This window comes from Schistocerca gregaria, chromosome 7 (assembly GCF_023897955.1).
Source record: "Schistocerca gregaria isolate iqSchGreg1 chromosome 7, iqSchGreg1.2, whole genome shotgun sequence".
Taxonomy (NCBI): domain Eukaryota; kingdom Metazoa; phylum Arthropoda; class Insecta; order Orthoptera; family Acrididae; genus Schistocerca; species Schistocerca gregaria.
The window spans coordinates 460,892,656-460,918,712 of NC_064926.1; the positions used below are offsets into that span (position 1 = coordinate 460,892,656).

Here is a 26,057-nt window from a genome sequence, read left to right on the forward strand (position 1 = left end):
ACACATGTATCCTTTTCTTCTTATATTGCAGCTGGCCGCCGTGGCCGAGCGGCTCTAGCCGCTACGGTCGCAGGTTCGAATCCTGCTTCGGGCATGGATATGTGTGATGTCCTTAGGTTAGTTAGGTTTAAGTAGTTTTAAGTTCTAGGAGACTGATGAAGTCAAATGTTAAGTCCCATAGCGCTCAGAGCCATTTGAACCTTACACTGTAAACAGTAATGGGCTTATCACACCTTTTGTGGTACTCGTGAAATTACCTTTGCATCTTTCGATTATGATAATATATTTATTACCACCAGATTACTCGTCATTCTTGTGGAATTTTGAAACGTGTCTTAGCTCTGTATGAGCACTGGACAGACCAGAGCCACGGAACGATAAATTGAGATTGCAAGCTAGTGGGAACCCGTTGTAATGCCGAAGGGGGGCTGCAGCGGACGCTATAAGGAGCTTTGTTTGCTGCTAACGATCTCGAGCGATGCGCAAAAGCGGATTTCCCACGAGGTCGCTGGGAAGTAGCTAACGAAGCAACAGGGTGTGAAGAAAGGTGACGCTTTGAGCTGCTGTGTCGGAATGAAAATATCCTTGAGGGATGAATGATTACTGGGCCACGAGAAGAAAGGCAGGAGGGAGGGGTGCCCGGCGGTGGCGAGGCGGTTTTCTTTCGGCGCAGGACGGTTCCTTTATTCGCGCAACCCTCGCGGCTTGAGTGATGGCGTCACTCTGTCACCGTCACTCGTGGCCCTTCCCCCACCGCTGCAGACGCGGGAACAATACACCGGCGTCGTCGCCGCTGCTGCTGGCTGCTTCTTCAGCGGAACTGGCTCTCAGCACTGGACTGGCCCACTTACGAGGCTCGCAACAGAAATGTGTCTCAGCAGAACGTACCGGCCCTCTGCTCTCGTGGAGCTTTCAACGTGACGCTTCTGCTGGCCGATTTCCGCATAAATTTACCGCTGGACATTGATGTCCCGTCGCAGAGGGCAGCCCAAGTGAAGAAGCACTCGACGCAGCTGGTTATTGAGGAGCTGTCTGGAGGGACAACACTCGGGAAGTAACGGACGGCTCGCGGGCAGGCGAGGCGAGGAACGCGGCAGCCGGAGGGCGTGGAGAGGTCTGGAGAACAAATGTTTACGGTTCCAGGCGCTGTGTAAACGGCGCCGAGCCGCCAGCATGCGCGCTGCCATTGTACAGGAGCGGCGCGGGAGCGGGGGGGGGGGGGGGGGGGGGGGGGGGGAGCTCCGCGCCGGCCTCTTAGTTGTTCGCCTCGCCTAGCGCCGTCCTCGCTCCCTGTCTATTTTTGCCGAAGACGAGCTGGACACCACACAGCCATATAACATCTCTGAGTAGGGTTGGGGTACGTCGACACTCGTTCATTCCAGGGCCGTACTATTCAGGGGGATTTCGTGATGATGATGATGTTTGGTATGTGGGGCGCTCAACTGCACGGTTATCAGCGCCCGTAAAAATTCCCAACCATTGCTCAACCCAATTTCGCCACTTTCATGAATGATGATGAAATGATGAGGACAACACAAATACCCAGTCATCTCGAGCCAGGGGAAAAATCCCTGACCCCGCTTCGAATCGAAACCGGGACCCCGTGCTACCACGAGACCATGAGCTGCAGACAGAAGGATTTCGTGATATTACGTGTACAGTGAGATGACAAAAGTCATGGGACAGCGATATGCACATATACAGATGGAGGTAGGATCGCGTATACAACGTATAAAAGGTGGGTGCATTGGCGGAGCTGTCATTTGTACACATGTGAGTCAGGTGTAAAGGTTTCCGATGTGATTATGGCAGCACGACAGGATTTAGCAGAGTTTGAATGCCGATTGGTAGTTTGAGTTGGGCACTGGTGCTGGATTCGTGGGACATTCCATTTCGGAAATCGTTAGGGTATTCAGTACTCCGAGATCCACAGCGTTCAGAATGTGCCGAAAATACCAAATTTCAGGCGTTATCTCTTACCACGGCTAAAAGCAGTGGCCCACGATCTTCACTTGACGACCGACAGCAGGGTCGTTTGCGTAGAGTTGTCAGTGCTAACAGACAAGAAACTCTGCGCGGAATAACTGTAGAGACCAATGTGGGACGTACGACGAACGCATCCGCTAGGACAGCACGGCGAAATTTGGCGTTAATGGCCTATGGCACCAGACAGCTACCGTCGTGAGTGCCTTTGCTAACAGCACGACTTCGCCTGCTACGCCTCTCCTGAACCATATTGGTTGGACCGTAGGGAACAACTTTCGTTAGAGACAAAATGTTTGCTGACGCTGCCCAACGACACTATACTCTTTACTGTCGGTTAAGCCCCTGAGAGGTGGCAGGGCGTAGTCACTCTCCGGTGTGTGTACGCAGAGGGTATTGCCTGTAACCCACTCAACTGTTCCATGTGAAAGTAGGTAGGCCAGGAAAAATTAAAGTTCCCGATTCGCTTATAAAATATCGCCCTCTGTTTCTAGACATTCACTGTTAATGTTTTCTTGTTGAATATCACTCTCTCAGTTTAATGGATTGTCGGCAAACACACATTGCATACACACTCCGCAGAGTACCTAGGCGTTGCCGCTATTCAGCCCCTATAGATAATAATAAACAGTCGCCTAGTATCGACAGGAAGTGTTGTAGAACATGTTGTCTCTAACAAATATTGTCCCCCATGACGTGATCTTTCACCCCTAAACGTTTCATGCCAACGCTCTGAAACAATCTGCATATATAAGATGTGTAACAATTGTAGACAAGCCCGGCCGGGTGGCCGAGCGGTTCTAGGCGCTCCAGTCTGGAACCGCGCGACCGCTACGGTTCGAATCCTGCCTCGGGCATGGATGTGTGTGATGTCCTTAGGTTAATTAGGTTTAAGTAGTTCTAGGGGACTGATGACCTCAGAAGTTAAGTCCCATAGTGCTCAGAGCCATTTTTTGAATTGTAGACACAAACGGTAGGGGGTGAGTAGAGAACAATGGAACAAGCAAATAATCCCAATAAACATCGGTCCGGGAAACAAAGGTTTCGTCAGTACAACGTTTTACAATTGAATCTGTGAACACCTTGGAACAGATTCTACAAGGATCGAAACAGCGTACATGCATTTGACGGCAAGCATATTACATGTGTCCCACCTGACCATCGTTCATGCGAAGTCAGGCTTCAGCATGTCTTTTCATCAATCCCTGTAGAGGTTCAAAAATGTAAGGCATGTTACTAATGCATTGTGGGCCATCAACAATGCTTTCCCGCAGTTTCCGACACTATTAAGGAGGTTGGAATACTGTGAAGTTTTCAAATATTCACACATAGAAAAATCTAACAGGTTAATTTTTGGGGAGCTGGGAGGCTTGTACTTAGGTATCCGGAAGGAAGTTAAGCCACTTTGTGATTTACGCCTCATTTACAGTATTTCGAAATAAACGTCGCCTTAGACGAAAATGTGTTGTAACGTTGACATGACTGCAGTTGTGCGTACGTCATATCGGGGGAAATCATTGGTTTTCGGGCGTATGTGTATAGGATTATTAGTTTGTTTCAGTGTTCTCTACATGCTCTTTGAGACTGTAGCTATAGGCCTAACAGTAAAAGAGAATGTCGCCTGACTGGTGTGCCCATTTAGACTGAATAGTTGATAATAGAAGGCCAAAAAGGCTATAGAGGTAGATCCAAAAAGAAAAGTGTAAGCGAGGTCCACCGCCAAGTAGACGGGTGACAGGTGTCAAGAAAGCTATGGACTCCAGGAATATCAAACAGGAGGACTGGAAAGACAATAAAATATAGAGGCCGACGCACAGACGGCGATGCAACAAGTGAAATGTTGCGTGTCGTACGTGAAAATGTCGGACCCCATGCAGAAAACAGTTAGCATCAACAAAGTTATCTTTGGATATGGTTGACCAATAGTTGATGTTGCAGGTTGATAAGGATTCCATGCGCAGCTCGATGGAGCACCCCTCCTCCTTTCCCTACCTCTCCGAATTCGGGTATCGGGGACTGCTTACTTTTAAATCATCTTCCGAACAGTTGTATCGGTCGTACTGGACGTGACGACGCTATGGTCTGCTCTTCTCCCCTGTATCTTCACACCTGTCACCCATTGATATCTTTTTATTAGGTAATGTGAGAGTGCCTATTTTGCCGAAAACAGTTCCAGAACCGAAAGTACGTGCTTCACAATACATGGCGTGAAATGGATTATCGCTTACGAGGAGAACACGGCAAGTGACATAAACCGATTTTCCAGAAACTTCGCTCAGTGGAACGGGGTTCAAAATAAGAGAACACGGTCTCGCCTAATAAGCAGATATTCGACCGTTTGCGAGAAAATGGCGGTCAGAGTTTTCGAGGTAGTTTAAGTTCCTTGGAGGGAGTAAATAGCCGAAGCGGTGGCGGAGTGGGTGGCTCCCATCGCCGATTTCAACTTTTGCTCCCCGTATTTTTATTTTTGTTTTTCAGTTGTCTCCCATGTCCGTAGAACATTACTACACGAATGTTTTCTAGTGTAAATTGAAATAGCGTTGTCCTTATACGTCCAATAACTGTATGTCTGGTAAATAAATTAAAAAAAAATTAAATGAGAAAATTATTTGAAACTGTTTTAAGTGAAATTCCTGTAACATATCTCGATTCATAATCAATTGCAAGCGCCTTTTTGGAAAAGTTATCCGTTATGCGTGGTTTGCCGATTAATTATTGCCAACATGTGAAATCTTCGACACCATTAATGACATTTCTTCCCCAAGTGAGGTTCGTACGGGAGAAATGTCACTATGGCATTCCATCCTTCAGGCGTCGCTCATGGCGTTCGGAACATCTGTGTTTCGATTGTTTGTACAATCGTTGTCATCCAAGGGAATACACCAAATCTTCCCGAAGAATGGACATAAGTATAAAATATAAAAATTAATATAAGAATTATTATAAGAATGAAACGTAATAACATGATAACATGAGAACTTAAAAACATTGTAACTCCTGAAAATACCGTCCACCTATATATTATACAAAAACTAAATTACATTGTCAAAGCCAGTCGTAATTTTGCAATTTATATGACACCCTTATATCCCCTAACTCGATAAAAACATTCGTGTAGCTGTCTTCCACGGACACTGGTAGACGAATGAGAAAATGAAATGTAATACACAAGAACAATAATCGGGTTTCGAACACAGGGCGCAAAAATAAGGGGCGGTGAGGGTAGCCAGTACGCCACCAGTTGGGCTGAGCTTGTCGCGCTCTAAAAGGCATCTACATTACGTCGACAACTTTGACTGTCATTTTCTCAGAAACGGTAAAGTATCCACGGATAAGCTGACACACGTGTTCACTTACTTTGACCCTCTTCCACTGAGCGAAGTTTCCGGGAAATCGGATTATGGATCTTGCCGTGCTCGCCCCTTTAGATATTGTCTGTGTGACCAAGAGGAGCCATATAGAACAGCTATAGTGCGTGTAAAAGTTTCAAGTTTCCTTTACATTCTCTGTCATTCTTATCGATGTATCGCTATGTATTAAATAGTTGTGGCTCTTTATAACCACTGTTTTCATTCTGAACTGCACTGTGTAGTTATTTCACGCAGTCGCTCATCAAAGAGGCATAACCCAGTGAGTCTCTTGTCTTCAGTTTTAAGACTCATAAGGACGTAAATTCCTGCAGAGGACGAGCTGTCGCCGTGGGAATACACAATTTCTATACCGGAGGAGTGGGATTCAAACCCCGTCCGACCTAAAGATTTACGTAACTCAATGACTCCGTAAAACTATTAAGATGTAAACGCGAGTGGTCCTTTGAAAGAAGCCCTGTCGGTTTTTTCGTTATCCCTGACGTATCTGAGCTTGTGCTGTGTTTGCATGTGCTGTGTGCAAGTCTACACACGGCGTGCGGCGGACGGGACATCATGCAACAATATCACTGTGCAACGCGTAAGAAGAGAAGATGGCGTGAAGTGTACAAAGAAGCCATGACGAAACCAGCGGAACAATTGGAAAAAAATGGTGAAGGAGGGTCATGTCGGCAGGCTCGCACTGGGGTCAGATGACGCTGCACCACAGGCTCGTATGTGCAGCGAGGCGCGCGCTGCAAGAAAAGCACGCGCGGCGAAGAGCCGGCGGCGGCGGGCAGTCGCAGAAAAGGAGGCCGCGGCGGCTAATCTTCTGCAGATGGCTCGCGGCGCTGCCCGCCCAGCAAACAACACTCTCATTGTTTACATGACGTCACACAATCGCACAGTCGCCGCTCCCGAGCGTCGGCGGCGCTTGTTTTGCGGACGCGGGAAGAAAAACAAATGGAGGAGCGAGCCTGTACGTCTGCGTGTGCAAGTGGGCGTTCTACGCTGAGCACTTCCCAGCGCCTTCCATACGCGGCGCCCACAAAAAGAAAACATACAGGCGGTTGCGCTCGTGTGAGTGGGCTTTGTTCTCGGGGCTGACATCTGGCGCCTCGTGAGACGAGCCAGACGCCGACGCAACAGGCGCGCCACTGGGACTTTTACGGACCCCGGCCACGGTGTCCTGGGCCTGCCCCGCGGGGGGAGCGGGGTGGTGTAGGGGCCGCAGGCAGATTCCTCGGCACCCACCGCCGGAAGCTGACCCGCTGCAGCATTCCGCCGCTCACAAAAAAAAACCCGAGCCACGTTTCCGTGTTGCACGGTGACGTTTCGCTAACGAGATTCCAGGCACATGCCTTGCCGTTAACGGCAGTGGTAAAAAGTGAAGGAGTATGGCCTACACAGTTTTCAGCGAAAATTTTATCCATAATGGATGTGGAACACTGCAACTGTAATTGAATAAAGGTTTACAGAAATCATTCAGAGACGGGAGAAGATCCACCTTTGGAATGAAATTCCTCATGTCTCCTCGATATATAAAACAAAAAGGTATCAAGAGCGTATGTACAAGTTGTAGAGAAATAAAAGTACACCTACCAACAGCTGGCTTTCGTCTAGCATCTTGAGTAAGAAAATAGAAAAGGGTGTGTCGACTGTAAGTGACGACAAAAGTGGTTTTAGGAAGCACGACCATGTCTTAATAACATTCACGGTATCAGACGGTTGCTGGAAAAATGTAAAAATAAAAATAAAAGCATATACATGATCTTCGTGGACCCACAGAAAGCATAAGATAGTCCCAAGATAAAATTGTGGAGAGTTATGAGAAGGAGGTTAATGTGAGAGAGAAAATGGATTAAACTGGCTAAAAAGTAATACAATAACACAAAAGTAATTATTAAAATGGGGAACAGGGTTACTCGAAGTACACACATCAAAAAAGGTTTTGCATCACCTCAATTCCGAGAGTTCCGGAACCTGTACAGAAAACTGGAATAGAGATCGACATAAACATTATTTCCGTCCTTTTTATTACTCATGAAAACTACACATTGCCTGTTGTACCATCATCCAGGGAGACTTTCAGAGGTGGCAGTCGAGATTGCTGTACACACCGGTACCTTTAATATCTAGCCGCACGTCTTACTGCATTGATTCATGCCTGTATTCGTCGTGGCATACTATCCACAAGTTCCACAAAGCACTGTTGGTCCAGATTGTCCCACTCCTCAATGGCATCTCGGCGCAGATCCCTCAGAGTGGTCGGAGGGTCAAGTCGTCCATAAACAGCCCTTTTCAGTCTATCCCAGGCATGTTCGATAAGGTTTATGTCTGGAGAACATGCTGGCCACTCTAGTCGAGCAATGTCGTTATCCTGAAGGAAGTTATTCGCAAGATGTGCATGATGGGGGCGCGAATTGTCGTCCACGAAGACGAATGCCTCGCCAAAATGCTGCCGATATCGTAGGAGGATGGCATTCAAGTATCCTACAGGCGTTACGGCGCCTTCCATCACCACCAGTGGCGTAAGTCGGCCCCACATAATGCCATCCCAAAACAGCAGGAAACCTCCACCTTACTATACTCGCTGGACAGTGTGTCTAAGGCTTTCAGCTTGACCGGGTTGTCTCCAAACACGTCTCCGACGATTGCATGGTTGAAGGCATATGCGACACTCATCGGTGAAGAGAACATGCCAGGCCTGAGCGGTTCATTCGGCATTTTGTTGGGCCAACTGTACATCGCTGCATGGTTTCATTTTTGCAAAGATGGACCGCGCCATGGACGTCGAGAGCGAAGTTGCGCATCATGCAGCCTATTGTACACAGTTTGAGTCGTAACACGACGTCCTGTGGCTTCACGAAAAGCATTATTCAACATGGTGGCATTGCTTTTAGCGTTCCCCCGAGCCGTAATCCGCAGGTAGCGGTCATCCACTGCAGTAGTAGCCCTTGGGTGGCCTGAGCTAGGCATGCTATCGACAGTTCCTGTCTCGCTGCATCTCCCCCATGTCCAAAGAATATCGCTTTGGTTCCATCTGAGACGCCTGGGCACTTCCCTTCTTGAGAGCCCTTCCTGGCAGAAAGTAACAATGAGGAAGCGATCGAACCGTGATATTAACCGTCTAGACATGGTTGAACTACAGACAACACGAGTCGTGTACCTCCTTCCTGGTGGAATGACTGGAACTGACCGGCTGTCGGACCCCCTCCGTTTAATAGGCGCTGCTCATCCATGGTCGTTTACATCTATGGGGCGGGAGGGGGGGGGGGGGGTTTCTGACATCTCTGAACAGTCAAAGGGACTGTATCTGATACAATATCCACAGTCAACATGTATCTTCAGGAGTTCTGGGAACTGGGATGATGCAAAACTTTTTTTGATGCGTGTATTTTCGTTGCCAACGGTCTGAAACAACATTGTGGAGCGTCATTTGTTTCATTTAACATTTTATTTGGAAGAGGCACTGCATGGCTGGCACAGAAAATGTTCAGTCATGGGAATAAAGAGTAGTGACAATGATTTTCATTCTTTTTTATTTGCTCTTGACCAGGGATACTCTCTCAACATGAACAGGACTTAGAATGCATGCTGAGAAAACTTAAGGAGTAGTATAGCAAATGGGGTTTGAGAATAAATCTGGACAAGATGGGGTGAGTATGTATGGGGTAGGATTTCATGAAAATTGGTACATAGGAAGGAGAAATTAAATCCTGCAAAAGCTACAAATATTTGCGAACAATTATAAATAGTTCCGGTAGACGTGACAAGGATATTAGATCCAGAGTATCCGTGGGGAATACAGCTGGTAAAGCTTTACATGGGATAGTATGGCATAATAATATTCGGCAGGACACTAAGATAGGAATACTTCACAATGTGGTGGACAGCATAGTCCTATATGGAGATGAAATATAGCCTCAAAGAAGGAATGTTAGGGAGAACATTTGAACAGTGGAAATGGACTAGGCTTATATGAAAAGATGTCTGCAGTTAACGAGGCGAGGTGGGGTACGAAATGAGGATGTATGGAAGCAAATGGAGATAACGTGCCCCATAACAACCACCTTGGAGAGTAGAGCACTTGAATGGTACAGGAACATTAACTAGGAGCTGCCCGGAAGAGGAAGCCCAGCTCAACGTTGGGAAAAATACATACGAGAAGGAGCGAACGACAGATATCTAGGACCAAATGACTGGAACGAAAGAGCCCTGTGTAGGTCGGAAACTGCTAACTCCTTGGAGGGGGGGGGGGGAGCCAAAGAAACAAGAAATCAACATAACATTGCCTGAAATGGGTGAATAACTGAACTGAGTTTGGTCATTCACGTGTAAATGTGAGCATACACACTTCTGTTTTTTTAATATCTGGTATTTCTGATTTTATGAACTTTGGACCCTTTTTCTCTGTGTAGGACGTTTACACTATCATATATTTGTGGTTCTGATTTTAGCAGTGTTAAGCAGAGGATGACTCTGGTTTCCTTTATCTCCGGGTCCTATGCCATTCTCTTAGTCTAGTACAAACTGAGCTCAGAAATCACTAAGCCTACCCACCTTTTGTGATGGTAGACTTTTTTATTTCACCATTACCTGATTCAATCCTCTTAATACTCATAATCAGATGGTATATATTTCTTATTCACTCCTTATAGTAATAATGAGATCGTTGGTAGCTGTGGTAAGACAGAAGAAATAAAAAAAATAAGCAATGAATGTGGTGAAATAAAAGTATCTGGATACATATGAAAATGTCGGCTTGTTGGCTTTATTTACAGTTATTTGAAACCATGGGATTAATCCTGGTGCATAAATCACTTTGGTAAACACAGTATTTTTGCAGTTGGGTTAATTACACAGCACTACACAAACTTTTCCATATGTATGGTGCTGCAGAATTAACATAACTGCAAAACACAATCTATGTTTCCCAAAGTGATTTGTGCACCAGGGTGAATCCCATGGATTCAAATAACTGTAAGTAATTCCATTATGCCAACATTGTGTGTGAGTAATTCCGGATACATTCAAGGCTTGCACGTTTCGGAGCTACAACTATAATTTCAAGAAATTAATAGACGACTTGGGCGTAGCAACTGCTTCAGTTATCATCTTCATTTGCCCACGAAATATTCTTAATCTCACATGCTTATTACCGTCCAGTCATAAGTACTGGTATTTAAAAGTCTTTGCGTCAAAGGTCTAGGGATGACAGATCACGTCATGGAGAACGACTTTTGTCAGAGACAAATTCTTCGGCCGGCCGGTGTGGCGGAGCGGTTCTAGGCGCTTCAGTCTGGAACCGCGCGACCGCTACGGTCGCAGGTTCGAATCCTGCCTCGGGCATGGATGTGTGTGATGTCCTTAGGTTAGTTAGGTTTAAGTAGTTCTAAGTTCTAGGAGACTGATGACCTCAGATGTTAAGTCCCATAGTGCTCAGAACCATTTGAAAAAATTCTTCGCTGACGCTTCCTGGCAACGCAACGCGTCCTTTTGTATTGGATTTGCCCATGGCAAGCGGCAAAGAGCAGACACCGCAGATTGCGTATGCCTATGTGTTAGCTATACTCCCGTCATCTGCTTTGTACGAAAGGGATAGGCCATGCAAAATCGAAGTTCTGCATACACTTCTAAAATATCTTTCTCTGCTTCGAGGCATTCATTCTTAAGGTCTTCGTGTTGAAAATAGTTCTACAATTTATTTGGCTAGGTAATATGCAGCACACCTCGTTAGTAGACCTTGCGAGTTCGGTGAAATCTCGTCGTCTCATGGTCAGCGAATTTTAAAGGACGCCTAGCGTCGCCCGGAAGTGTCAGCGAATACTTTGTCTCTGACAGAAGTCGTTCCCCGTGACATGACCTCCTCACCCGTAGAAGTCTGACGAGAGGACTTTGTAACATTCTGCATATTAAACTGTTTGAAGCGTGAGTACAAATTTGGAAATGTTGCAGCAGTGCGGAAAACGAACATTTGATTGGAACGTTATAGTTAAAGCAGTTGTAAAACTCAAAAGATCAATGCAGCAGTTGAAAATGCAGTTTAGTTCCGAAACGCGTTGTTCTTCAATAGGGTATATATATAGTCAGTGAAGTTGGAATGTGTAGCAAAAATATCTCTGACATACAAGGCAAAATCACGGACAGTTCGTGGGGAAGAGATGTTTGTTCATAACGTGAAGCTTACTTCGTTCTACATAATCATGTACTTTATGTAAATATTTGTCTTATCTGTCCAATCTGAGCATGTACTATGTCTATAGTGACTCAAAATAGATGGAACGTTAAGCTTCATAAGACGCAGTCTCCTCAAACTATAACCTGCTCTAGTCTTCGCACAATATCTGAAGAGGAAAAAGAGTCGTTGATGGGAATCTTTCAACACACTTTTTGTGTAGATTTTTCAGTTAACGAATGTGCCACAAGTAATTTTAGCTATCTTCTACATGATCATGATTGAAAACAGTACTGTATTGCATCTGTACCAAGTAAAATGACTTACATCATCCGAATGCCTCACTGAAGAAGCCCGAAAGCAGTCCTAAACTAAAGACCCAACAGCATAAGAGCTCTCGTAGATCTCACGTGAGATGGAAGGAAAAGTTTTAAAGTCAGACTGTAACCATTCGGCAAGGTCTAAGATATGTCAGAAGCATGATGTTGTGGTGCATCCCTTCCTTAAGCAGAGGAGGATTTTATTTAAAAGTTATTTTTGTAGCTTCCAATCTCAAACGCTAATCTACAGCAAAAATATTCTTGTAATACAGCTTGGGCAAACCAACGCACTAAGTAACTTGATTAAATAAAAATGCCTTTGAAATTGTACTTCCACCAACATGAAATCATAACAGGGGCCCTAGGTTAGCATCTGACTGCACTGAAATTTTCCGCCACTCCCGGCGCCTCTAACGAAACAACTGACTACGAAACATTAATCCACGAAAAAATTACTGTAGCTGAGTTGAGCCAAAGTCAGAATGTATGTACGGAGGCTGTGGCATCTGTTATACGGCTTCCTGTGGTGCCACGCTGTGCTATTGGCCGTCATATTTTGTGTGGAGGAAACTAAGTGGATACTATAACACATAAAATACTAGTTCATAGTATTACAACATAGATAAGAAGAATTACTTAAACTTGTACAATCCCTTTCCATGCGTATTTACAACTGTCTCTGAATACTAACGTTTCACTTAATACAGTCGTAGTACAAGTCTCTCACTCAGACTACATGTAACAATAACTTTCACGTTGTCTTCTGCAGAATACATTGATCACACAGCTGGCCTACTAGAAGACGTCGCTGTCGCCTTAGTCGATGATCGCAGACTGGGACTGAGGGGTTCTGCGTTAGGCCGTAAGTAGAAGAGCCGACGCAGCGGCGTAGCAAAACGTTTCTAGCCGTGGCTATGCCGGTGTCGCTCGCTCGTCGACACGGCTTGCAGCGACTATCTTTTCTTGTGGTTGTGTTGCGATGTACCAACCTTGTTTTGGCAACTCGCTGTTCGGACGACACCACACAAACGTGTATATCTTTGCAGTAGTATTACAGACACTGCGCTTCGTGCAACTAATCTCTCTATAGACTGAATCAATAATAATTGCAATAGCGAAAGCCTTGCATAAATTTCCGGCCTATCAGTCTGATATAAATTTCTGATATAAATACAAATCAAGAACTGACTATTCTACTGTCAAATCTTAGTTGTTTCTTTGTAAATACATCAATTAGTACGGTATGTGGTGCCGCTTGTTTCATGATGATTGATGAGCGGCTCCACCGCAGTCAATGTAATCTCTCAGGTAGGCCTACTGCAGTACCCAGAGCGCGATGCAGCCTTGCTGCTCGGACGTTCTTCTCAGTGGAAGATTAATAAAAGTGAACTTACATCGCTTGTCGCCATACACCCATCAATTAGCAACTTTATAACATTCTTTATTTTCCCTTGATCATGCACATTTAATACTTGAGAGGGGGGGGATGAAGAAAAGTATCTGAATGGAGGAACGTTACAATATACGAACAAGTTGTATTTTTTGCTGTAAATGAGCTACGATTCTTTACGTCATTGAGAGCCGGACGAAGGTGGCTGCCGAAACAGAAGGTGGTTCGAACAATCGTAAGAAGTGGAGTGAACGTGCTTGGAACTGAGTAGTCCTCTGCAGTCAGAGACACGGAGGTTCGTTATACAGCGCGGCGTGGTATCCCACGACGTTGGCCCCGGCTACACGCACTGCCGGCGCATCACTAAAGTGCGGGCTTTGCGAGCGGCCGGGAAAGCGGCGACACTGATTGCTGTAGGCCTGTCCTCCCCAGCCACGAAACAGGGTAGCGCGCGACGACCACAAAAAGAAGACGCCTCCATCCTCGTTAGTTCTCGGGAGAATTCGAGCCTACTGGTCAACAAAGTGCGCGCGGACCGGCGGCCTGTCCCCTGTCGTGTCGACACTGTCGCCATCCGCATCTGCCTTGTAAGAAATTAGCGCCGCATATTCGGAGAGGAATGCAAGTGAGGCAGCGTAAATCAACATTCCCCCAACAGATATCGTACGCGTGCTTTCATAAATACGCTCCTGCATTCCTTCTGGGACTAATTCTCCAGCGCTGTTCTTGGGGTTGGTAAACTATTTCCTTTTTTTCCTCACTGCTGAAACAATTCCGCATGTAGAGTTTCAACCCAGATACCATCACTCCCTCTTCAAGCGCAATAGAAAACTTCTTAGGTCAACAAAAAATTCCAATCTAATGATACTTCTGCAAATGCGACGTTTTAGCTGCCTTGTAAGACGTAAGCGACGCATCTGGCATTTCCGAAATGAATGATATTTTTAAGCTGCAGGAGAGTGTAGGCGGTAATGAACTTACTGAAGCTTCGAAACTGGTAGTAAGACGTGATGCAAGGGTTCTGTTGGTGAGAATAGCTATAGACGGCAGAGCAGCGAAGTCCAGTTTTTCGGTAAGACAAAAGCTCGAGTACGAAGTGGTATAGAGGAGACTGCTCCAATGTGCCAGGAAATTTATTGTCGGGCATTTGTTTTGAAAGTTTGTACATGTTTGACCCTTAGCTGGCTACGATCATATTTTTCAAAGTATTTCAATTGGATTTATTGACGAAATCACATTTTCTAAATCACTACAATGAGCAAGATATAAGCCACATGTTATTTTAAAAATTTGTAATTACTTTTAATTTCTTCTATATTATTTTTTCTTCTTTGGCCTACGAAAGGCCACAGGCCTATATATTAAAGTGATTTAAGTGTTTAATGAAGCCTCCTTGCACTTGATTGAAATTTTGTGCCAATTCTATGGCGGGAATATACCGACATAGACTGGGTTGTTCATTAGGAGGGAATTTTATCACTTTCACTTTCTGCCATATACATCTAACATATAGTAAGCTTAGCCTCTGTACCCGGTTGTGATGCTGCATGCGTACTTTCTAGCTTTATGTCTTCACAGAGGCAATTATTTTAATATGTAAATGCTACTTGCTTCAATCAGTCTTTTCCACGTTGTGGCTAAATGTGCGCTTCACACATACACGACGAACCAATCTTGTCTAGTACGATGGACGAACTTGTTATTTCTGGAAATGACGGATAATAAGGCAAAAGCAGTTATTGTATTGTGTTACGTTAAAAAAAATTGTCCCTTCGCTGACATAAACAATACTTCCTTCCTTGTCTATGAACGAATAACTGAGACAACACTGAAATTGTACCTGTGCATATTGTTTCGGTTTTCCTTTTTTTTAGTGTAGAGATTCGTATTGTTGAGCATCTCATTCAAAAAAATGGCTCTGAGCACTATGGGACTCAACTGCTGTGGTCATCAGTCCCGTAGAACTTAGAACTACTTAAACCTAACTAACCTAAGGTCATCACACACATCCATGCCCGAGGCAGGATTCGAACCTGCGACAGTAGCAGTCGCACGGTTCCGGACTGCGCGCCTAGAACCGCGAGACCACCGCGGCCGGCGCATCTCATTCGATCCTTCATTATTATGTAATTTAATTTCGAAGGATTATTCATTAAGTTACTGAGAACAGATGAGAGCAACAGTCATGTCCTTGAAACAACGAAGAAAACATTCTGGTCTCTTACGTGATGTTTCTGTCCTCGTTGGGAAGTGATGTCCATTTGACATTACTATAGCACTATTTTCACAAAACAATAGAAAATCTTGTCGTAACTTATCGCTATTGATTACTGTACATTGTAGATAGCTATCGCGAATGAATGAAAGGAATTATGTATGGATTTACTTTCAGTCTCGATAAGAGAAACCGTAATGTATTACATCACTAATTGTAAGTTGCGCAACAAACAGAATTTATAGCTGTGAAATAATTGTAGCGCTAAGATTTCATCGCATGTAGTCAATCTTCGATAAGATGACAGACGTCAGATATCAAACTGTGAAGTGCCCGTAAAGAGCAAGCCCATCGCGCGCTTCCGCCACATCGTCAGACTTTGAAAGGAAGTTGCAGGTAGCTTCGACGAGACTGTCAAACGTCTGTGAATACATAAGACAGTGTTCAGATACCATTTCTGTTTCTCAGGGATTGCACGGCAAGGAGTATACTACCAGTATTTCTCTTTCTTGTTTATTTATTACGTATTAATTCTTAAATAGTCCACATTTTTTATTTGAAGCATGTGTCCACCCACAGCAAACTAGACTGACTCCTCATACTACTTATTAGTCCACTTCCATGAGCATTAAAATAAAAAGTGAAAGGGTAACACGATGCAGTAGTACAAGAAATACTGCGGTATCACCACAAAAGATAGCTATATTTTTATCTACGCAGTTGCTGACTTTAGTAAATACGATGTTTCTGCAGTGAATACGTGAGGAAATGCTCTAACTTGCCAAGAGTTTCTTGCTTCCGCTGCAGATCGTGTGGCACCGTTTGTAGAGCTTTGCGTCGCCTGCATGTGTTGATTCTTTACCGAGGCGTTCCGAAATTGTGGTCGAACGGCTCTGTCGAGATATCAAAATATTTGCTCTACTATTCGTCAAATGGTTCAAATGGCTCTGAACACTATGGGACTCAACTGTTGTGGTCATTAGTCCCCTAGAACTTAGAACTACTTAAACCTAACTAACCTAAGGACATCACACACATCTATGCCCGAGGCAGGATTCGAACCTGCGACCGTAGCAGTCGCACGGTTCCAGACTGATGTGCCTAGTACTGTTCGTCAATCTTTTCTTTTAAGTGCGGAGGTGAGAGGAGTGGGAAGAGGGGATTTGGTCGAAACGCGAACTTTATTCGTAACGTCGGAAGGAGCGATATTGCATTAAAGTACGGTAATACTTGGTCGTCACTGACCGAACGTGAGGGCGCAAAGTTGCAACGCCATTTGTACACACAAATTGCTGCCTCAAGCAATGAATGTCTAGATGTTCACTGCAGAACATTAAAAAAATCATGGAGGCAGTGTGCGACAAATGTCAAAATAGCAAATGACTGGCGTTCGAGAACAGCCACAACAAGCATGCAATAGATAGGAGTAAGGCCATCTAGGTTTATATTTGAAAGAAGGTTATACAGCGGGTTTATGATCCAGAATTCGTATTTGTTGATTGTTGGGGAGATGATCGAGTAACAGGGAGAAACTTCTAGCAGCGCGTGTCGAAATCCGATGGCGGCAGTATCGTGGCCTATCCAGACGATGGTTCATCGTTCAGGGATATTGTTGTCAGTGATCGTCGGATCCCACGACTGTCACGGTGGTATGGAACCAGTGGGTTCAGGACGAAGATACTCAACGCCATACAGGCGACTAGCGCCAAGAGATGACACACATATTATTCGTCCAATAATTTTACAGTCGCAGGCGCATCGCATACTCTGAGCCAGGATATCGGCTTGTTTGCAGCAAGACAGTGCATAAGGACAGTGCGACTACTTCTGGAGCACCGCGGACTGTCAGCACAGCGACCACTGTTGGGGCGTCCCTTGACACGGCGGCAGAGGGCGGCGCGGCCAAGTGGTGTGCCCAGCGGCAGCACTTGACACAGGAGTTGGCACGACGTAGAGTTTTTAGATGAGTCCTGGTTCTGCGTACAGCATCACGATGGCCGTGTCCGTGTGCGGGAACTCTCAAGAGAACGGAAGTCACTACACTGCTCTCGACGTCTTCATCCGAGTTCAGCACCTTGAGTGAAGATATTAGGGGCCTTTGGGTACACAACACTGCAATCTGTGTTCGCGCAGCCAGTAATCTGGATAGTGGCAGTAATTTCTGACGGAAGCCGTTCTATTTTCGAGGTCTTTTGGACGTCATTTCTCATCAAGATCAGGGGTGACCGGCATGTTGGCACTGCAGTCCTGAACCATCTCGATACAAAGGGTGTTCGATTGTAGTCCTGAAAACATTTGGCCGTGGGTTGCCGAGAGACTCGCAGCCCCATCGCTCGCATGTGACTACGACTGATGAACTTCGCAATAGAGTCGTACTAGTATTGAATGATGTACCCATATCCGTGATTCAAACTCAATTCTACTCGATGCCCAGTCGGGCCATTGTTGCTGCCGGCTCTTTCTACTAAACTTCGTACTCTGTATACAGCCATTTTACCTAAATATTTAACCACGTGCTCTTCTACAGTGTATAAGTTCAATACATAGAATTTAGTTATCCCTCCTGACGCTACTGTTTTAGTGGCCAAGAGTGTAGTTCGCCCTCCGTGGCAAGCTGTTACGCCAGCGCAGAAGCTACGGCTCTAGTTGATAGTCGGTCTTCCAGTGGTGACTCGCGGTCACAGTAGTTGTGAGTTGTCACCCGGGGGGCAGTGCAGCGGCGCGGCTTTTGGCCGCAGGCCGCATTCCAGACGCGTTCTCCCACGAGGGGCCGGCCGCCTCGGCCGTGGTCGCGTGGGATTAATTGCCACGGCGCGGCGCGGTGGGACAGGGTGCTGCTTAGCACGCCGCCCAACAAAAGTCCCGCAGCCGCGGCGGTGGTGGCGGCGGCAGGGCTGTTACAAAAAGCAGCCGCAGGAGCTGCCGGCGACCCCACTCACTCCCCAGCTCTTGTCGCAGCCCTTCTGGACAGCGCCAGCTTTCTGCGAGACAGTGTCCGCCAACGACGACCTCTTCAGCGGTGGAAATGCAGCTACATGTTGTGAGGTCTTACCTAGACAATCAATTCGGCTGATGTAACCAGCCATAGGTAATGCAGATATCAGTGGTGCGATGAAAGGACGGAGGCTGCCCTTTCCCTGCAGCCATCCTGATTTGTGTTTTCCGTAGTTATTTCGTGCAAATACCGACATGTTTCCAACTCTAATGCCACAGCCGACTATCTGCGCAGTTTTCCGTAGTTCTCCTAACTTATTTTGTGCAAATACCGACATGCTTCCAACTCTAACACAACGGCCAACTATCTGCGCAGGATGTCTATCCAAGGAATCGGCTGCCGAATTTTCTCTGATGCCTTGGCGGATATTTACAATTTTGCTTCTCTAATGTGAAGCTGGTGTCAGCGCTAACAAATACTGCTTGTCGCTTCTACATGCGATGCCCAGTGTTGAAGGGATTTTTCGTTTTGTTTCCCAATACGAACAAACTGGTATTACTTGCCCATTCGATAGAACGGTCCCAGATTAGTGCGACATTCGTTTTATCGATATCAACTAACACGGACAGTACAACACAAAGAATAACCAGTATTCCAGCTGCGACTCGCTTGCCACCCTGCACCGTGCCGTCTTCTACCGCAATATAGCAGCGCTACGCCGTGTTGCATACCTTATCATTGCATTTTGTTTGGCTGTACGACACACCTAGCGTTCAGCTGGCACCGCCGCCGTCATGTCTTAGACAAATGTAAACGAAAAATGTACAGTAGATAAGGTATGTTCTTCGTTGAAGCTGTTCACGAACCTAGTAGGATTCCATTCCAGAACTCAGCGTCAGAGAGAGAGAGAGAGAGAGAGATGGAATACACATTACCAGATTGTTCCACCGCTGCCCGTTAATGACCTGCGTCGACTGGTATGAAACTGAAAAGTTTCCTCAGATTTAGCACAATTATGCGAACCAAGCGACGCTACAAGCCCATGCACTCCAGTTCGCAATTGCCCTTCGTTTACAATTATATGAGTCAGTACGTGTTCGCCTTTAACGCTGAAACTTCAAACAAGTGCGATCAGATCTGGAAATGGACTACCTAACAACAACCGTTGACACTTTCAAAAGGTACCAAATTTCTAGCTGTTGAATAGTAACTCTTAATAATACATAATATGCAATTTGAATGTTAAATAACTTGGGAGGAAGACTACAGTAATGCCGAAACTTAATTATTTGAAGTAGCACAACGTTGATATAATATCAACCCATTTCTTCAGTTGTACCGAATATCTCTTCGTTTTTCGAGCCGTGTTAGCCCAAGTGTGTTAATCCAAAAATTCTTACATATGCGATCTGTGTACCGATTGTCTTTACCGGCATATACTTTAGGTCTTCTCTCCAGCAATAGTCATCATATAAACGAGTGATTACTGAATGTTCAGTCCATCATATTCCGCTCACTTCACAAAGACGATACACCTTCTTCTTCTTAAAAAACAATGCATTGCTGATAGACAACGCTATACATAATTTAATTCTCCTATGAAACCTTATCCAAAATAAAGGAAGGAGTAGTTTAACGTTCCGTTAACATCGATATCATTAGGAAACGATTGACAGTCCTACTCTAGAAAGATACGAAAAGGAATTGGTCACATCTATTTTAGGGAATTCTTTTGAAGTGCTTCAGGAAACCCAACGAAAATCTCAACCACCATAGTCGGACTTTGTTTTTTCTAAAAACATGACTATTAAGGCAATCTAAATCCTAAAGAAAGAAAAACAATAAGAAATCGTTGCCTTGTGAACTTTGTCAAGAGAAATATCGTCGCAGTTCGTAGATTGCAAGCACTTGAACAGACACGAGTAATGAAGTTGGCAGTGTGTGTGTGTGTGTGATCTGTTAATAATTGGCTTTGAGTTTGCTAGACGCCGCGGCACAAATCAGCGACGAGATAAGCGGGGTCTAGCGTATGCAAAATTTCTTCCGCCCTCGGGTCGCAGGTCACTGGGACAGCGGGCGCTGTGCGAAAATAAACCCAGCGCCACAACGGCGCGTCCCTGGCCGCCGCACCTGTTCCGTCTACCACAGAGGAGCCTGTGGGTGTATGTGGAGGGTGGGGGGTGCCTCCCGCAAGCCGCCCTCGCCCTCTGCGAGAGACGTTTATCGTGACAAGACCCCAACAGTGCGCAGCTTAAGTCCTCTGCACTCTTACTCTGTTGCGCTAAGCCTTGATGCTCCTTTGCTTCCTTTCCTCTGCGTGCACATAACGCTGGCACGAAGATAACCACGGAGCAGCTACCAAATACAGTCGACTCTTGCTAATTCTAACATCGATAAATTGAAGAAATTGTGTGTGTTTTGCCACATTCGATGAAGCGATGCGACTGTCGCGTGAGACCTACTCTATGATTCGAAGTCAAGAGCTCGGTAACCCGAATTATTTTCCTCAACTGTTCAGTTAACTATTTTGTCATTCAACTCAGGGGAAACTTCTTCGTTTTCTCAGCAATGCACAACTTACTACTACAGTTGTGAAAGAGACTTCAAAGAATTAGAAATGTGCTACTTTCGCAGAAAAGAAGCGGGTTATTGAATCCGCGGAATGTGGAATCAACTACGCTTTCGACAGTCCTGTAGCAAAAAGATAGATCGTTGAAGAAGTGTCACACGAACGGAGAAAGCGGAGTATGTCGAACATTTGAGGATATGTGGATCACACTCAAGATATGTTTTCGTAGCTTTTACCTGAAGGACGTCTGCACAAGGCTTATTCAGCCAGGTCCGTGCCAGGCGCTACGAGAAAAAGTGCGCTTACAGAAAAGCTATCACAATCGATTCTACTTTTAGTTGCAAATAATCGGCTCATTGATTGATATGTTCAAGCGAGATGTTTCTAGTTCCTTATACGCCTACTTCAAGGACTTTGGGAAACCAGGAGCACTGCCATGGGCACAAGAGCTTCTATTTTTCCTAAATTCTGTATCGGACACTGTAGTTTAGCGATTACATTCTGATTTCTCTTTAACTGTTGTGGCCTGGTGACTGGTTCATACTGTCTCAGATAGTCATCGCCGTTACAGTTCGAGTGAAATAACTTTGTGACTGACAGGTTTCAGTGGCGCGAGACAGCGTTTCCGGCATGTTAGACGAGGCTCGGAATGTACTCACAAAACATGTAGCACAGAGAGCACGTGGAGCTCGAGAAAGAACTATGGCTGAGTCCTATCGGTTGGTTCACTGAAACGTGGGTCACAAAACTGTTTTAATCGCAGTATAATAGACATGTACTAGCCGCGATCGACTAGTCATGGGAGACAGTTTTTGTGAAACATTTACATCATTTACATGACAGTATGAACAGGCGAATAAGGGCAGTATTCTTAGTTGGAGTGTCTCATCATTCTGGCTTGCTGTACCTTGCCCACTGTTGAACATCTGTTAATTCAGCTTTACTCATCTGGTACCAAGTGTTTCAGCTTAACGCAACGTGTAACTCATAGTCTGCAGACTGTACTCAACAGTGAGTTAGTATCAGACATGCACGTTCCAACTTACAAAACGAGTACACACAAACTCTTGGTAGCGATCTGCCCATTTCACGGTAGTATAAACAAAACTGTCCACTTATCACTTCTTTGCTTTGTAAGCACCAGACTTCGCACCTCCCTTTCACTTCCGCAATCATTGCACACGACATAATAAAGAACTGTAACCCACAAGTAATCGGTACATTCAGCCACGCTATACCATTACACTGTTGATACGTCGTAGTTATATGCGATTGGTAAGCGATGACATGTCCCCTCATTTACACATGGTAGAGAGAAACTTGAATGTTGTCTGACTATCGAAACATTGTTTTCGACCTCAGAGTGAGTGCTGTATCCGAGACTCATACACCCACAGCGTGAGTGGTTGGTTGCAGTACTGGTAATGCACTTACGTGACACGGGTGCGGGGCAGTGTTGACATTGGCCAGAAGTAAGCAAGAGAGCTGGCGCGTGCGAGGCTGCAAAAATAATTATCACGTGCCACGTGTCAGCCGGGGCGAACTTGACCCTGACCCCCGCCGAGACAACGCCAAGTCGCGCACCAGCAGAAATGTTGTTGTTCTCGTAATATGACATCTGCCACTTTGTAGCCGCTCGCTCCGGAATCAACTATAAACAAACACACAAAGTAAGCACTTCCTGTACCCGCTCTCAGATTCTCGGCAGCTACTAACATTAAACCAGAAAACACATCCCCGACCTCAGGCTCCCCATGCCATATTTTAGATTTGTGGATACTACTTCGAAAAAAAAAAAAAACACGATACGGAATTTAAGGAAAGTAAAGAAGTATATATGTATTTGCTTCTTGCTTCCTGGTATGGTCGTTTGCTCCCACGACTCTAACTTGGTAATGAACACTCAAGTAAAAGATGTAAACTGAACGTATCGAGCAGTCGGAGAGGACAAGTGTTTACAAGAAAGTAAACATTATTAAATTGACGTCGGGGCATACTACTACCGTTTGATATGTCAGTCTTGACGAGATTTCGTTTTGGCTTAACACCCCTCCTTTTCGTTGTTCAGGTAACACTTCGGCAAGCTAAGATGACAAATGAGTCGAACTGGGTCTGAACTTGAAAGTTGTGTCTAAAATAATCGGATATTTGTAGCTGACGTCAGCAAATGAGAACTGAGGGAGCTTAACGTGATGTTAATATTTCGCCTCATTGACCGTCGGATGACACTTGACTACTTGAAGACAAAGTTATAGTGAAACGTAAAGCAGATGAAAACCGTTACTGCGAAACCTGATGGGTCAGTTCAGGCACATAAACATCAATTGTCCCAAAAAGTATGCGAAGATATACAGATGCAATACATAGGTCCACTACTGCTCTTTGTCTTGTCTAATCAGAATTAGTATCCCAGCCGTAATAAACCTACTAGCGAAGGGGCAATGAAATCCAACAAAAGGAAATTAAGTGGAACAATGATTTAAGATCTCTGAGACTCGTTGAAATTATTCGGCAGACTGCAGTAATTCTAGTTAACCTGGCCAGTTTATCATCACACAGACCAACTCTTTGTTGTCTGTGAACGCCAACAGTCTGTGAAGAAATTTATTGCCCATTGTCTCCGGTGAACAGGCCAAATTGAACTTTACTACTTTCGTTCCCTTTCTTATTACATTCTCTTTCTCCTCTCTTGCTAAGTCTGTGCGCTTTTTGTTGTTGTTTCAAGTAGTTTCCATAATTAACAGTCATATATTCGGTGGTACTCTGATGATGACGAATGATTTTGTTTCTACCTCATCGTGGATGATAACTGTTCAACTGTTTTGCAGTTACTTTGCGTTTATAGTGAGTCGACAAAGAACAAGTTTGAAGCGCGGGAAGATATGATGTGTCATTTCAACCAAAGTTATACAATTAACGTACACGGAGACAAAATTGCTTTAATTAGTGGTTTCACTCTAAGGACAAGACCACCTTCCGATATTCATTGGCTTGCAGGCAAAACGCTGAAGGTTCCGAGTTCCACTCGGTATTTTTCCGCCGACATAGCTGCAACAATGTTGGCGAATAGACTAGTAATCGGCGGAGTTGGATCAACTCTCTGCACTCCTATAGTGAAACAGCTTTTTTTGTTTTAAAAAAAGGGTCTCGTTATAATTCGTGAGACAACGTGAAAAAGTGACGTCTCTGACACTGTTGCTGTGCAGAGCTCCGGCTGAAAACAGGTAAATTACTAGACCCGACAACTGGGCTGGAAATGCACAACGCTAACAAATTCAGTTTAGCCTCCAACTTGATCTCTGCGAAATCCACGGCAGTCTCAACATCGAAAAAAATTTCTGGATAAATAAAGTCACACTAAAAGCGGGCACACGAGTGTAATGAGAGACAATACGGCTCATTCCTGCTTTCATAAGCTTAGCCGGGTCTGTTTCGAGTTGCAGCACTTGGTGTAACTATGTACTAGCTCTCTAATAGTACACATAACTACCACCAAATAATATCAATTGGAGCTACAGGGTGGCAATTATTGAACTATATGAAATAAAATCGCCATAACTTCTGAATGTTTTGCGTTAGGACGTTCAAACCGCACGGTTGGCCACGAGGCATGATGGGAATTAGTATGCACTTGTACGGTTTGGTTTAGCGACGAAGCCCGAGTTCATTTGGACGGGTTCGTCGATAAGCAAAATTGGCGCATTTGGGGGACTGAGAATTCGCATTTCGCGATCGAGAAGTCTCTTCACCCTCAACGGCTGACCGTGTGGTGTGCAATGTCCAGTCACGGAATAATCGGTGCGTTATTCCTTAATGGCTTGGTGGCCACCGAACGGTACGCGAAGGTTCTGGAAGATGACTTCACCCCATTATCCGATGTGACCCTGATTTCGACAAGATATGGTTCATGCAAGACGAAGCCCGACCCCCTCGAAGCAGGAGAGTGTTTGCTGTCCTGGAGGAGCCCTTTTGGGACCGCATTCTGGCTCTGGGGTACCCAGAGGCCACTGGCATGGGCTTCGATTGGCTGCCATATTCTCCGGCGAGTCCTTTTTATGGGGCTATATTAAAGAGAGGGTGTACAGCAATAACCCCAAAACCACTGCTGAGCTGAAAACAGCTGTAAGGTGTCAGGCAAATCCAACACCTTCCATGAAAACCCTGACATGATAGCAAATCCGGCAATATGTCACATAGCTCCGAATAAATCCAGACATTAAATTAACCAAAGTAATACGATCAACGAGTGAGCAAATGGAATACCACAGACTAACACAAGAACGTATAAATGCATGTCATACCTTCCCACCATGAAACAGACGCAGTTCCTAGGGGAGAAACGAGAACAGCAGCCGAGAGCAGAACCGTGTAGGCTAGAAGGCCCTACGATAAGAGCAGGACAATGGGACACCCGCATCGCCGGCCGGCCGCCAAAAGATCCATCCCCCAACCCATGTCAAAAGATAGAGCCCTCCAGAAGAACAGTATAGATCTTACGATAACACTAAAAGGGCCACACCAGCTGCAAGTTTTAGCGTGAGACTATACATGTCTCTGTTACATAGCAAACAGTATAAACATTGCCTGTTACCGACGTAGATACAAATAAGATATCGATTTCAAGCCTTTCGAGAATGTTTTTATTTCGTGCTTGAAGTCGAACAACGAAAGACAAATGGGATATATTTTCGTTTGATATAATTGCAAATTCACAACTTTCTGATTCTTATACTTTACTTGAACGCTGAAATCTTGCTTCTTGCCAAATTTCATGATTCTCGGTCAAGGTGAAGCACCCTATAGGTTTTAATGAGTGAGTTCGCGAGTATGAAAGTATGTGACATAAGTGGCCGTATCTTTTGATTGCAGAGACTTGCAGGCTTCACTTTTTTGCATCGCCAAAAGACCGCTGACCTCAACATATGACACAGATTTCTACTTGATACTTCTATCCACTCCTGAGGAAAATGGTTTTAAACAGTGAGCAGACACACAGACAGAGAGTCGAACAACAAAGTGATCCCGTTCTGTTTTTACTGACCGTGGTACAGAACCGTAAAAATGGACAGCAATACAGAGTAGTAATCCTGGTCCGCAGTAAACGTTTTCCCCTAAATCTG

General features: G+C 45.1%; 1 protein-coding gene across 2 annotated transcripts in view; it reads left to right on the plus strand.

Moving 5' to 3' along the window:
- LOC126281465 (transcription factor SOX-5-like) overlaps positions 1-26,057 on the plus strand; it is an 821,264-nt gene that overhangs the window by 484,445 nt on the left and 310,762 nt on the right. The gene's annotated exons all lie outside the window — the stretch shown is intronic.